The 14,672-nt window shown below is 36.8% G+C and overlaps 1 long non-coding RNA gene across 2 annotated transcripts; it reads right to left on the reverse strand.

Moving 5' to 3' along the window:
• Window positions 1-636: 636 nt before the first annotated feature.
• Window positions 637-12,862, reverse strand: LOC110930354. Of its 2 annotated transcripts, XR_002587763.2 has the most exons (4): window positions 12,738-12,862; window positions 12,489-12,599; window positions 12,329-12,396; window positions 637-763 (listed from the first exon to the last, which is right to left on the reverse strand). It is a non-coding gene; the product is annotated as an uncharacterized LOC110930354 (long non-coding RNA). The 2 variants fall into 2 exon arrangements; XR_004888691.1 differs by lacking the exon at window positions 637-763 and having other exon boundaries at window positions 11,564-12,396.
• Between the last annotated feature and the right edge of the window lie 1,810 nt (window positions 12,863-14,672).

Raw genomic sequence — 14,672 nt, forward strand, 5'->3', positions numbered from 1 at the left:
GAGGTGAAATTGTAAATTGCTTTCTGTAGAACTCTGCATGATCAAGAAAAGAAAATTCAAAAAGATAATGGTAAGAAATGATGATTTGGGTCAAGGAAATCCAAACCCAAACACATATTGAATTTTTTCTAACATCTAATTATTATTAACGTTAAAAAATAAACATTCAAAGAATCACGAACACCTTTGTTAACATCAAATATTCTAACTAAAGTAACTTTAATGATTACAACTAAAGTATTTTAAAAAGTTGATGGAAATATAAAATATGCAACTAATGTTGATCAGCTGATACAACCGCTATAACTAAATATTAATGTTATAAGAATAAAAAAAAATGTGTATCGGACTTACATTTCCTTTCCTTGTATCTCTTTATTGCGACTTAAGTTTGAATAATAGGCCATTCAGTTTTTTCACCCCGCTAGTCTCTATCATTAATGTTCTTACCGTAGGCACATCTTGCTAATCATCGACATATACATCTTGCTAATCATCGACATGTACATCATGTCACACCCTGACTTTTGCGGAAGCGTATGATGTGTGACTGGTTTAGTATCATTGCATTCAATCATAATAAACAACTACATGATCAAAACGATGTTCATCCATTCATAAAATTTGAGTATTACAAACACCGGTTATTTAAGTTTTAAAACACAACCTTCGACTAGGTTACAAACCAACAAAAGTGGATGACATCTAATACTTGAAGTCTACTTCTGGGAACAACACACGCGCCCAAGATCCAACATGTCACCTGAAATACATGTAAATTTGGAAAACATCAACAAAAGTTGAGCGAGTTCATGCATTTTGTTTAAGTACTTGTAAACCTTTGAGAGACTCCTTTGAAAACAGATATGAAAAGCGTGTAAGAACATATCAACTAAATGTTTTACAAGGACATTAAGGCATGTGAGGACATAGGGAGCACTCGAAATGAGTAGGCTTATACCCTTATCGATTTCCCTCGACTATGTCGATTTCCCTCGACTATGTCGAATTTACCTTCGACTATGTCAATTTACCTTCACTATGTAAATTTCCCATGACTATGTCGATTTACCTCGACTATGTCGATTTCCCTCGACTATGTCGATTACCCTCGACTGAGACACCGAAGCACTCAAGTGATCACATGGGGACCAAGAGTGGGGCTCGGTCGTACCCGTTAGATCTAACCCTCGTCCCTAATTAAGTATTAATGGCATTTCAATATTAAGTCTATGCTCACATGATCTAGTATTTCATAGGCATTTCATACCGTTTAAGCTTTCGTAACATGTATTTCACACCCGAGAGTTATAAAACCAAAAACAGTTAAGAAAAAAGGGGGAGCATGAACTCACTGTTTTGCGTCTTCGATACTCGTGACTCAAATCTCCTTAGCAAACACGACTCCCTACAATGTACTAGGGTCTATTAGACGAATGGGTCGTACCTTGCGTTAGTATTTACGTTTTTGACTTACGTTTCTTCTATGTCTCTAGTATTATTCCTTGTTAAAATAATAAATACTTTAACTTTAAATTATGTTTTATTTTGGAAAAAAATTGTTAAACAATATTTTTGTATTGTTAAACAATATTTTTGTATCAATACTTCTCAATTATTTATTTTCGTTTTTTCTTCCCAAGGATGGGGGTATCTCATACATGCGTATTCGTATTCTTGTATTTGTAGTTTCCAAAATAATATATTTTCTTCTTGTTGAAAATATGACATAACTTGGTAATATGTACAAAAATCATATTTTCACTTCTTGTATCCAAATTAATATTTACCAAAAATATATTTGAAACGGCATTTTCTGGAATATTTTATAAGTTACGTTTTTATGTTCGGTTTCGCAATATTAAGTGTTAACTTATATATTTATTCCTTGTGATCCTTGGTATTATTTTGGATTTGTAAGTTCTTGGTATTTGTTAAGTTATATTATTTTACCCTAAAATAATATAATTATTCCACAAAGTATACAATACTCACACAAGTGTCTTTAATATAAAATATATCTTCTAAATATATATTTATCCATTTTTATTTACAAAAACCAACCTCCAATACTTGTATTTTTGTAGCAAAATTTATGGCAAAGTTTATATTAAAAACATAGTTTAAAATATACTTGTAAATACTTGTTTAGAAAATATTTTCTAAGTGTTTGTATTTTTTAGAAAATTTTGCCATAGTTGTCCCTAAAAATGGAGGTGTCCATGCTATTTAAGCATATCATTTTCTTTTCAACAATCATCACAACAATCAACAATCAACCCCTAAACAATATTATACTTACCAAGTGCAAAACAAGTCATCTACATAAAGATCATGAACTTGAGTTTTCGTAAAAACTTGTAGTAACTTGGTGGTATGTTTAGTAGCCTTAGTTACCCTCCAATATATATTTACTTCTTGATAAACTTCATTATTGAAAGTTTTAGATGTTTACAACTTGTAAACATATTTTACAAAAATGTTTCTTTGTGAGATCTTCTTGTTTCACTAGTGTTTCTACACTAATTTTATCACTAAAAATAGTGTAAGTTTAAGTAAGACCAAGATCTTCTAAAAATCACCTTTTTAAACTTGGTCCTTTTAGAAAAACCATTCATACATCTTAGATCTATAAGATTACTAGATTACTTTGATTATTGTTTTACAAGAAATCATTTTATTCATCTAGTTCATGCTTATATGTGAGAATGATCTTCTTGTGTTAACACATAATCATCCTTCAACTTGCTAGATTATGTGTTTAATCACAATCTAGCAAGCTCCTTATGATGATCAACATCATAATCTCAAGTAAACAACAATCAAACATCATACATATACTAAACAACATCATTTCATCCATATTTCATCATATGTAAGCTTGTGTTCAAGATTCAAGATTATGTCTTTTAGTGTTCTAGTGATTTACAACATAATACATCTTTTAACCAATCAAAATAGAAGTAAACAAAGGGTTACAAGGATCTTACTACTAGCTCTAAGCTAGGGAAGAACACTTGAAGATGGTGATGACAAAAGTGAAGGATAATAGCAAACAAAAGAGGTCCTTCAAGATCCAAGAGTTCCAAGCTTCGTGAATCACCTTCTTACACCTTGAGATAAGCTTTGAATAGATGGAAGCAAAATGGAAGTGATGGTGGTGGTGGTGGGGGTATACGGCCGTGAGGGGGGAGAGGGTAGGAGAGTGGTGGTGTGTTGATGGTTATGATCCTCCATGCCTCCTTATAAACTCAATTTTGTGTAATACCCATAGGTTAGTGTGTTGGAATAGTACATAACACAATCTTGCCAAATCCAAGGGAAGATCATGGAAAGATTTAGAGAAGATTAAAGAAAAATCTAGGTGGGGTCACCCCATTGTGACCGTGAATCATGAGGGGGGGGGGGTTAAATGTAACTTTGAATGGTAACTTGTGTAATTAATTGGAGGTTAAGTGTAAAAATCTAGTGTTTTAAGTGTATGATGTATTATGTAGTGTGTTAGAGTGTTTGGGATCATAAGTAGCTTAAAAATAATAAAACAATGTTTCTAGCAATATTTTGGTGTTCCGGGTAATGTCCTGTGGTTCGGTTATATACCAGTTCGTTAAAGTGTCAAACTATATCGTTTAGTGTTCCTTATGTACCCTTTTGTGACACTTTTAATTCCCGACACTTAGGAAAGCATTCAGGACCATTTAGTCATATTTTTGCATGTAATAAACTTGTTAAAATACTGAATTTTGCTGATTTATGCAGAATTCTGCACTTTATGTGGGTTTTAGGCACTTTCCAGCACTTTATCTATCACCTAGAAAAGCAGTTTGGTGGTCCTTACTTCCCTACACACTATACTAGTGTAATACGTAGTCTCTGGCTCATACTGGGCCTCAAAACACTGTTTATCTATGTACTGAACTTCGTCAGCATTTTTAGTTTGTCTGATAAGGGTGCCAATTCTGTTCTGTGTATTATTAGAACTATATCGTGTTGCATATAGCAACGATAAAAGTCTTGCAACATGAGATTGCCATTGTATGTATATAACAGTAATCAGAAATTCATTTGTCTTGTAAACTAGATCATGCAAAGTTATTAAAGCACATATTACTGTTCAATTAGTGTACGGAATGTACGGAAAAGTGACAGTTGTCACAGTCTCCCCCCGTTAAAAGAATTTCGTCCCGAAATTCAAGTGATGCCATCGGTCGCAGGGGAGTTGTGTATCAAATGTGGTCACTTAGGTTTAAAATTTGTCTTCATGTTCCCGTGTAACTCTGGGTCATGATATGAATTCTAACGTACTCAAGTAAATCAATTATGTCTACTCCGTGTTTTGTGGACTCTTGGTCCGCAACCTTAACAGGTTCTATAGTAAATTGGAGTTTGTCATTGACGTGAATCTTATTTGTGGGAGCACAACTGTTCCTTGAGTCAGACTCCTCTAAAGACTAGACACATGGAATGTGTCGCGATCACTTCTGATCTTTTCTGGAAATTTTAGCTTGTGAGCAATGGTTCCGATCCCTACCATGACCTCGAAAGGTCTAATATACCAGGGATCCAACCTTTCATGTTTTCCAAATCGCACCACGCCTTCTCAAGGCGAGGCTCCCATTAAAGCCATACCTCTTATCTCAAATTTCTACGATTTCTGCCGCTCGTCGGCGCGATCATTCTGTATTCCGCGGGCTGTCTTGATATGATTACAATCTGAACGATCTTGCCTCTAATTTTTCCTGAACCAACTCGGGCCAGTAGATTGTTTATCTCAGGTCTCCGTTTAACACAACTGGGATCGACTTATTATGTTCCATCTAAGGCTTCACACGAAGCGGTTTAAACAGTAGTGTGATAAGTATTATTGTAGGAAAACTCCACTAGGGGCAAGTGAGAGTTCCAACTTTTTCATCAAAGTTCATCACACAAGCACGTAACATGTCCATACAGTCTGTATCGTTCAGTAGCTCAGTCCATCTTCGATAATATTTAAGTTCTTACGATCAACGGTGTGCTGCAACCCTTGTGATCAGTAAAGGTCGTGCAGCGTTTCCTTACAGGTAATGACGTCAAATTTGCGGCGCGCAATTACTGTATTTAGATCAAGGTTTCTTCTCATGATCCCTTAATTAACGTGACGCGTCTATAATGCTGTGGTCTCGTTGCATTTATGCGCAATCGAGACTTTGTCGAGAAGCGTCACATAATTGCAACTCTAACTCCTTAGTTCTTACCTTGCGAATTCGAAATCCGTTTTTCGACGTCTTAGCACATAGCTGTTCTTTTTCTAAGAGTCGCAAGATAAATTGCAGAGGTTGCTCACGACCTTCCTTGGTCGCTGGGCACATAAGAATGTAGCCAATAAATATAATCATGATCTATCCAGGTATGGCTTACACTTTTGATTTATGAGGTCCATGAATACTGTCGATGCATGTGTTAAGCCAAATGGTACGACAAGGAACTCGTAGCGCTCGAATCGAGTCCTAAAGGTCGTTTTAAGGATATTTTCTTCGTATATTCACAGTTGAGGACATATTGTCCTCAAGTCGATCTTCGAGTGGTAACTATAACCTGACGATTGGTCTGTTCATGTCATCAATCCTTGGCAAAGGATACCAATCCTTGATATCCAATTCTCTGGAATTTATGCAAAATGGAAACTGTCAACTTTCTCCTTGTGTCCTTAACTAAGGGTGTCATGTCCTTAATTCCCTCTGTCTAGTAGCTCTTGCAGTTATATCGGAGGCTCATGCTTCGCGGACGAAGCTAGTCGGTAAGGCGTCATCCCGCACTGGTGCCGCACCTGGCACGAGGTTTATCCTAAACTCCTCTTGTTGCTGCGGAGGGGCGTTCCTTGCAAGTCTTCAGAAAAGGCTTCTGGAACTTCTTCTATAACGGGGATGTTCTCAGGCTCTATACTTGGATATCCAATCCATGCTGACTATCATATTATGACTTCTCAAGTCAATGGTAACAGAAGGTTCCGGCCTTCTGAGTCCCCAGAATATAATCCTTAATCGCTTCGCCTGCTTAAACTATCCTTCTATGTGCCTATTTCTAAAGAATACGGGACGTCTATTCTACTCGAAACTAGGCCAAGCAGTTTCTTAGGTTCTAAGCTTGCAAGGTTAAAGTTGGCGCCAATATTAATCAAAAATAGATGCATAAGGTTGGTTAATAGGGAACGTACCCGTAATCGCATCTGGATCCTGGCGTGCTTCACGAGCTCCGGTCGTGAAGACCCTTCCTTGCTTGGTTCTTCCTAGGGCAATCTTTCCTAAAATGCCCTGCTTCACCACACCTGTAGTTGCCTGGAATTTTCCCATTATCCCTTCCGTCTGGATCCTTCGCCCAACAGGCATCCTTGTTGTGCCCTTCCTTTCCACACTTTCCACACTTAGGCCTCAGACATAGACCTTCATGGTAAAAATTGCATTCCGCGCACCTCGGCTTAGTCTCCAAGTAAACTTTACCACCAGCCTTATTAGTGGCTCCATCAGCTTTCCTGCCACGCGGCGAGTTCACTTCCTTCCTTTTGTCTGCTTTAGAGTTTCCATAGCTGACTTGGGTGCCCATCTTTAGGTTTGCAGACTTCCTTTTACTGTTGCCTGATGACTCCACATGAGTCTCTTTCTTGTTATCCTCAGATTCTGAAAATTTTCCCATGCGTAAAGCTTCTTCAGTAAGAGTGACACTCAAATCGATAGCCTCTGTGATGGTCGAGGGCTTTGAGGTAGTAACCATGCTCCTGATTTGAGGTGCAAGTCCCCAAATGAATCGTTCAACCCTCTTGAATTCCAGCTTGACTAAGTAAGGGACGACCCTAGACAAGTCGTGAAATCGCTGGACATATTCAAGAATCTTCGGCCCGTCCATTTTCAAATTCCAAAACTCCACCTCAAGTTTCTGGATTTCAGCCCTAGAACAGTATTTCTTTTCCATCATTTCCTTGAGCTCGTCCCAGCTCAGTGCATAAGCAGCATCTGCACCAAGGGTTTGAACCTGAAGGTTCCACCAGGAGAGTGCGCCATCCAAAAACAACCCTGAGATAAAGGTAACACTCTACTGGGGCGAACAGTTACTCATTCTTAGAATGGAGTCAGTCTTTTCTACCCAATGAACAAATGCAACGGCACCTCCTGTGCCATCAAAATTTTATGGCTTGCAGTCCAGGAATTGTTTATAGGTGCAGCCAGTTGGAGGGTTATTTCCGGATGTGCCACCGCTGTGTTCGGAGCGGAGGGCTTCATGTCGTGCAATTGCCTGTGAGATGCGTTCTTGAAGCTCAGCTTCAGTCCTTGGTAACGTACTGGTGTTTGTGTCATGTCTGGGCGGCATTCTCTTCTGTCAAAAGGTATGAGGTAAGTTAGACAACATTCCATAATTGTCTATGAGGTCCATAACACCATAAGCCAACATGCAATTACCCAATATCACATGCATATATAATCAATAATGTATGAGCGAGGAAACAATTACTGAGCCTTCACATAGGCTTGGCAATTTGGCCTATTGTTTGAAATGGGAAAAATAAAATGAACTCGAGGCTACATCGCCTTGGTCATACAAGTTTCATGAAGTGGTAGAGTGTAACGTCACTGAATCTTTCTGAATGTTATCCATCTTCACTTGCTTAAATATCGGCTCCCAAACGTCTCGTACACGGGTAGAAGTGTCAGACACGAAGTAGGCAAAGACAGGTTTCCTACTTTATAAAGTGCTAAAGCAATGGTCTATGTGTTGTTCTACCAGATGAAGGTGTGAACACCTATAGATTATTTTTGTGTAGTGATCATTAGCTTGGCCCGCAGAGTCCACCAGGATTTCTATGCACTACAAGTTGTATTACGTGGGCCCCCGTAATAATAAATTGTCTTGCACAGTTACCCCAATTTTCCCCCGTCCAAGCAGATGATTAACCAAGGAGGGGACACTACTGTCCTTATACCTCTGACATGGAAAGGACCATTACGGTGGTCCACGCGCTAACACTCGTTATCGTTACGCGCGAATAGGCACGGTGATTAAATGAAATAGGAATAAGGAGAATTCCTAGCAGTTGGAGGGGCACCTTCATGATGAGTACTTCATCTTCCTTGTCTGGTCAAGTATGTTGTCAACCTCGCTTCACAAAAGCCGCAGGGATCTCGTCCCGCTAATTAAGAAGTTGTTCAAGGTTGCCGCCTCTGCCTCGCCGTCACCACCGTAGTCAGGCACCTTTACGATCGAAAGGGAAGAGCAGCCATCTCCTACGAAAGCAAGCTCGGAATCTTGTTTGGTAATTACTCCCTCCATGAGCTTTGCAATGAACGCGAGGTCGATAGCTTCATCATGCGAGTAAGACTAATAATAGGATTCGGAGTCGAAGGTATCTTATCCACGTCAATAATCATTCCGTACACTTATTTGTATGTATATATCGATAAACAAATATGTTACTTGGCATAAACAGGCAATTCGATGCATCATATCACATATAACTCTCGTTTATTCTTTGGGGGGGGGGTCATTTTGTCTTTGGCAAGTCTAACTCGTGTAGACTAGGCCTTAGTTGGCACCTTATTTTGGGGTATTCCCTACTAATGTCCTTGCCTTATCTCTTCTTTGAAAAATGTTTGACTCATGGATCTTGACGCTTACGTGAATGCAATGAAAAACCTTTATGTAAAAATGTTTTTGTGAGAGAGTTCTAGTGATTGTAGTCTAGACTCGAGAAGGAATCCTAGTTCACTACAATCGAACCTCTGATACCAAACTGTCACACCCTGACTTTTGCGGAAGCGTATGATGTGTGACTGGTTTAGTATCATTGCATTCAATCATAATAAACAACTACATGATCAAAACGATGTTCATCCATTCATAAAATTTGAGTATTACAAACACTGGTTATTTAAGTTTTAAAACACAACCTTCGACTAGGTTACAAACCAACAAAAGTGGATGACATCTAATACTTGAAGTCTACTTCTAGAAACAACACCCGCGCCCAAGATCCAACCTGTCACCTGAAATACATGTAATTTTGGAAAACATTAACAAAACTTGAGCGGGTTCATGCGTTTTGTTTAAGTACTTGTAAACCTTTGAGAGACTCCTTTGAAAACAGGTATGAAAAGCGTGTAAGAACATACCAACTAAATGTTTTACAAGGACATTAAGGCATGTGAGGACATAGGGAGCACTCGAAATGAGTAGGCTTATGCCCTTGTCGATTTCCCTCGACTATGTCGATTTCACTCGACTATGTCGAATTTCCCTTCGACTATGTCAATTTACCTTCACTATGTCAATTTCCCTTGACTATGTCGATTTCCCTCGACTATGTCGATTACCCTAGACTATGTCGATTACCCTCGACTGGGACACCGAAGCACTCAAGTGATCACATGGGGACCATGAGTGGGGCTCGGCCGTACCCGTTAGATCTAACCCTTGTCCCTAATTAAGTATTAATGGCATTTCAACATTAAGTCTATGCTCACATGATCTAGTATTTCATAGGCATTTCATACCGTTTAAGCATTCGAAACATGTATTTCACCCCCGAGAGTTATAAAACCAAAACCGTTAAGAAAAAAAAGGGGAGCATGAACTCATTGTTTTGCGTCTTCGATACTCGTAACTCAAATCTCCTTAGCAAACACGACTCCCTACAATGTACTAGGGTCTATTAGACGAATGGGCTATGCCTTGCCTAAGTATTTACGTTTTTTAGTTACGTTTCTTTTATGTCTCCAGTATTATTCCTTGTTAAAATAATAAATACTTTAACTTTAAATTATGTTTTATTTTGGAAAAAAAATTGTTAAACAATATTTTTGTATCAATACTTCTCAAGTATTTATTTTCGTTTTTCCTTCCCAAGGATGGGGGTATCTCATACATGCGTATTCGTATTCTTGTATTTGTAGTTTCCAAAATAATATATTTTCTTCTTGTTGAAAATATGACATAACTTGGTAATATGTACAAAAGTCATATTTTCACTTCTTGTATCCAAATTAATATTTACCAAAAATATATTTGCAACGGCATTTTCTGGAATATTTTATAAGTTACGTTTTTGCGTTCGGTTTCGCAATATTAAGTGTGTAACTTATATATTTATTCCTTGTGATCCTTGGTATTATTTTGGATTTGTAAGTTCTTGGTATTTGTTAAGTTATATTAATTTACCCTAAAATAATATAATTATTCCACAAAGTATACAAATATTCACACAAATGTCTTTAATATAAAATATATATTCTAAATATATATTTATCCATATTTATTTACAAAAACCAACCTCCAATACTTGTATTTTTGTAACAAAATTTATGGCAAAGTTTGAAAAACATAGTTTAAAATATACTTGTTTAGAAAATATTTTCTAAGTGTTTGTATTTTTTAGAAAATTTTGCCATAGTTTCCCTAAAAATGGAGGTGTCCATGCTATTTAAGCACATCATTTTCTTTTCAACAATCATCACAATAATCAACAATCAATCCCTAAACAATATTATACTTACCAAGTGCAAAACAAGCCATCTACATAAAGATCAGGAACTTGAGTTTTCGTAAAAACTCGTAGTAACTTGGTGGTATGTTTAGTAGCCTTAGTTTCCCTCCAAAATATATTTACTTCTTGATAAACTTCATTATTGAAAGTTTTAGATGTTTACAACTTGTATACATATTTTACAAAAATGTTTCTTTGTGAGATCTTGTTTCACTAGTGTTTCTACACTTACTTTATCACTAAAAATAGTGTAAGTTTAAGTAAGACAAAGATCTTCTAAAAATCACCTTTTTAAACTTGGTCCTTTTAGAAAAACCATTCATACATCTTAGATCTATAAGATTACTAGATTACTTTGATTATTGTTTTACAAGAACTCATTTTATTCATCAAGTTCATGCTTATATGTGAGGATGATCTTCTTGTGTTAACACATAATCATCCTCTAACTTGCTAGATCATGTGTTTAATCACAATCTAGCAAGCTCCTTATGATGATCAACATCATAATCTCAAGTAAACAACAATCAAACATCATACATATACTAAACAACATCATTTCATCCATATTTCATCATATGTTAAGCTTGTGTTCAAGATTCAAGATTATGTATTTTAGTGTTCTAGTGATTTACAACATAATACATCTTTTAACCAATCAAAATAGAAGTAAACAAAGGGTTACAAGGATCTTACTACTAGCTCTAAGCTAGGGAAGAACACTTGAAAGATGGTGATGACAAAAGTGAAGGATAATAGCAAACAAAAGAGGTCCTTCAAGATCCAAGAGTTCCAAGCTTCGTGAATCACCTTCTTACACCTTGAGATAAGCTTTGAATAGATGGAAGCAAAATGGAAGTGATGGTGGTGGTGGTGGGGGTATACGGCCGTGAGGGAGGGAGAGGGTAGGAGATGGTATTGTGGGTGGGGTCCATTCCTATCTCAACCAATCACACCTTTTTCCTTTTTTTTTTTTAAATAGTTTACCACTTCACCAAGTGTTTAAACCATTGCCAACATTTTTCACCAAAGTTTAAACACTTTTGCCTAATTGACATGGCGCGCTCTCATTGGTCGGTTTTTTGGTTTGCCACTTTAAAGTGTTTAACCACTCCCTATACCCTAAACTCTTTCCATTTTGACCCATTACCTATCCCCTCCGAACGACACGTTACCTATCCACCTGGAGATGTAAAATTTCCTACCTGATGTAAAATTCCAGCATATATATATGAACCGAAGAAAAACCTTTGAAAAGTGAGTGTAGATCAAACATGCAAAGAGCCAAAGACATTAAATTGTTAACATAATGTCGAATCAAAGATGTCAACAAAAATACAAATATAAATGCAAAAAGCTATACGTAGCTTATATAAAAGTATAATCCATACCAAAAAGGACAGACAAACAATATGATCAAATCCTCAGATCTATATACTTTAAGACCAAAACATTACTAAATTTATTATATTCATCAACCACCATCCAAGAAGATGGAAACTAAAACTAACTTTCTAACAGGCGTCTTTAGCTTTATTACTTTATTCATAACCAGAATGAGATACCCCAAACACATACAACATTAACAAATCACCTACAACACATAAGAAATCTCATATCCATTCTAAACTCTCTGCATTTACAAACTCAATGCCGGTAAAATGAAATAAACTAACAAAGTTAACATTAAAACTCACATAAACCCTAATCTACTCCAAAAACACAACAAATCAACCACAATCACACACAGTAATATCTCAACCTTCATCTAGCAATATCAAAACACAAACAAATCAACACATACGAAAAGAAATAACTCACAACTCCTCTTAGGCCATCACCGCTGTCATCGTTCCTCTTTAGGTCATCACCACCGTCACCATCTTCCTCTTAGGCGGTGAAACAAACAAAATTTTAGAAAGAAATGAGCTGATGAAACGAATATATAGTATAAAATCAAATAATTTTCGATGAAACATACCTGGAGATTCGGATTTTCACCATAACTCAGACCTGGTTCGCCGGAGATTCGGATTTTCGCCGGAGTTCGATTTCTGGGATTTCTCTCACTACAAATCGTTACTTTCACTCTCTAAACCAAAAGGCGAAGATGAATATATGAAGATTATGAGTTTAATTTCTGTTTCTCTCTTCAAATAAACATTGAAACAAATACCGATTCTCAAATAAACTTTAAAACAAATCAAGATTAGTGATAGAACATTGATACCTGCACGTTAGATCAGAAGGGAGAAGAGGAGTACAGGAGAAGATTTAGGATTTTTAGGAGATAGTATAAAGGAGAGGAGTACAAAGAAAGGAGAACGATTTAGGGATTTTAGGTAGTGGGGAGTATTGTTGGGCGGGAAAACGAAAGGATGCCCTAATCAACTGACACGTATCCCACAAAACTTTCATTTCCTAGTTATAATAGATTATTTAATTTACGGTATTCATATAAAATGGCTGAGAGATGAAGCCAAAAGTAACATTAATACTCAGTGGTGGACCCAGGAATTTTTCTATGGGGGTGCGGAGCATTTTTAAAAATTTTAGGCCTCTAGGTATATAAGTAAAAAAATCGGTTCGTATCGAGTCGGTTCGGGTCATGTAAAACAAAAGAAATGCGCCATAACGTCCCTACTCATGGTTCCTATCACAAACAAATTGATCCATAAGTTCATCGCTCCATAACATAATGTTTCAACTTTAATTTTCAACCCTAAAAATCGTGTGTAATCACCCTAAAAATCATCTAAACAACATAATCACCCTAAAAATCATCTAAACAACCATAAACAACATCAAAACACATGAAATTTCAAACCTATTTAAGAATTTTGTTACCCTTTGGTGTTGGACGGTGGTGGTTCGCGGCTGCTGATGACGTGCTGTTGTGGTTGATGTTATGTTCGATGATCGCTGGCAGGAGACGACCCAAGAGAGGGAGGGCGGGAGGAATTCTAAGGGACTATTGGGCTTATTTTAATTATTATAGTTTGAACTTAGGTTGAGTTTGGTTAATGGGCTAGTAATTAGTGGGCTAATTATGTTTAATGAAATAGTGGGGTAAGGTATTGGGTATTTGGGTTAAGTTGGGTAGTATAAGTGTATATAATTTAGGTAATTTTTTTAATTAGAGTTTACTAAAAAAAATTAAAATATAAATCGATAACATTTTTTACCTAAGGTGTGTGGACTCCAAGGGGTGCGGATGAAAAAATTCAAGGGGTGCGGACGAGATTTTCAACGGAAAATAGCACTAAATTTTTTTTCCTGGGGGTGCGCCCGTCCACCTTGGGCTAGGGGTAAGTCCGCCCCTGTTAATACTTGTTAAACATCTAAAATAATAAAAAAAAGCTAAATTTCCAAAGATTATAGTAAAATAAGGCTCTCTTTGTTCTCACACCTATTGTTACATTTTTTTACACTTTATCTCTCAATATATATCTATGTATGTACATAGAAAGATAAAGAGAAAGGATGTGTGAATATTGACTCCCAGCTAAAATTAAGGATGTCTGAATAAGAAAATTATAGCTAGACTTTCTCCAAGGGTGATGTCATCCGATAATACAAGGACTGAAGGACATGACATCGTCTATGAAAGCACATGCATTTGTGGAGAGTGTGTCGTTGGTGAAGAAAGGGGGTGAAGAAGCTTGTGAGGGCGGGTGCGGGGAGCCGCCCGTGATGGCTTGTCAGAGGGGGAGGAAAGTGTCACACCCCAACCGATGGCGGAAACATCGGGATGAGACGAAGTGTGTATAGATTGCTAGAGACGTCATAACACTATGTGACAATATTTAATTAAATTCAAATTTCATTTCAAAGCTAAATTGTCATACAAGATTCAAATAGAAATAACAACATAGTTTCAAAATTGTAACATAACAACAAAAGATAGATTAATCTAGGTGTGTATCTAGTCCACCCTAAATCTTGTTTCGTCTTGCATATCATCTCAATAATTAACCTGCAACATGTATTAAAATAGAGTTCAATGCAAAAGCAAAGGCGAGTATACAAGTTTGACTACATAGCATAATAGAATAGAAACTCATATCCAACATGTTACTAAGTGCATAAATTTACTAGCAATGCAATTTTTGGCGTACAATATGATCAAACCCATGAATACAACGCATAAAAATAGCCTAATCCC

This window comes from Helianthus annuus, chromosome 3, assembly GCF_002127325.2.
Source record: "Helianthus annuus cultivar XRQ/B chromosome 3, HanXRQr2.0-SUNRISE, whole genome shotgun sequence".
NCBI classification, from domain to species: domain Eukaryota; kingdom Viridiplantae; phylum Streptophyta; class Magnoliopsida; order Asterales; family Asteraceae; genus Helianthus; species Helianthus annuus.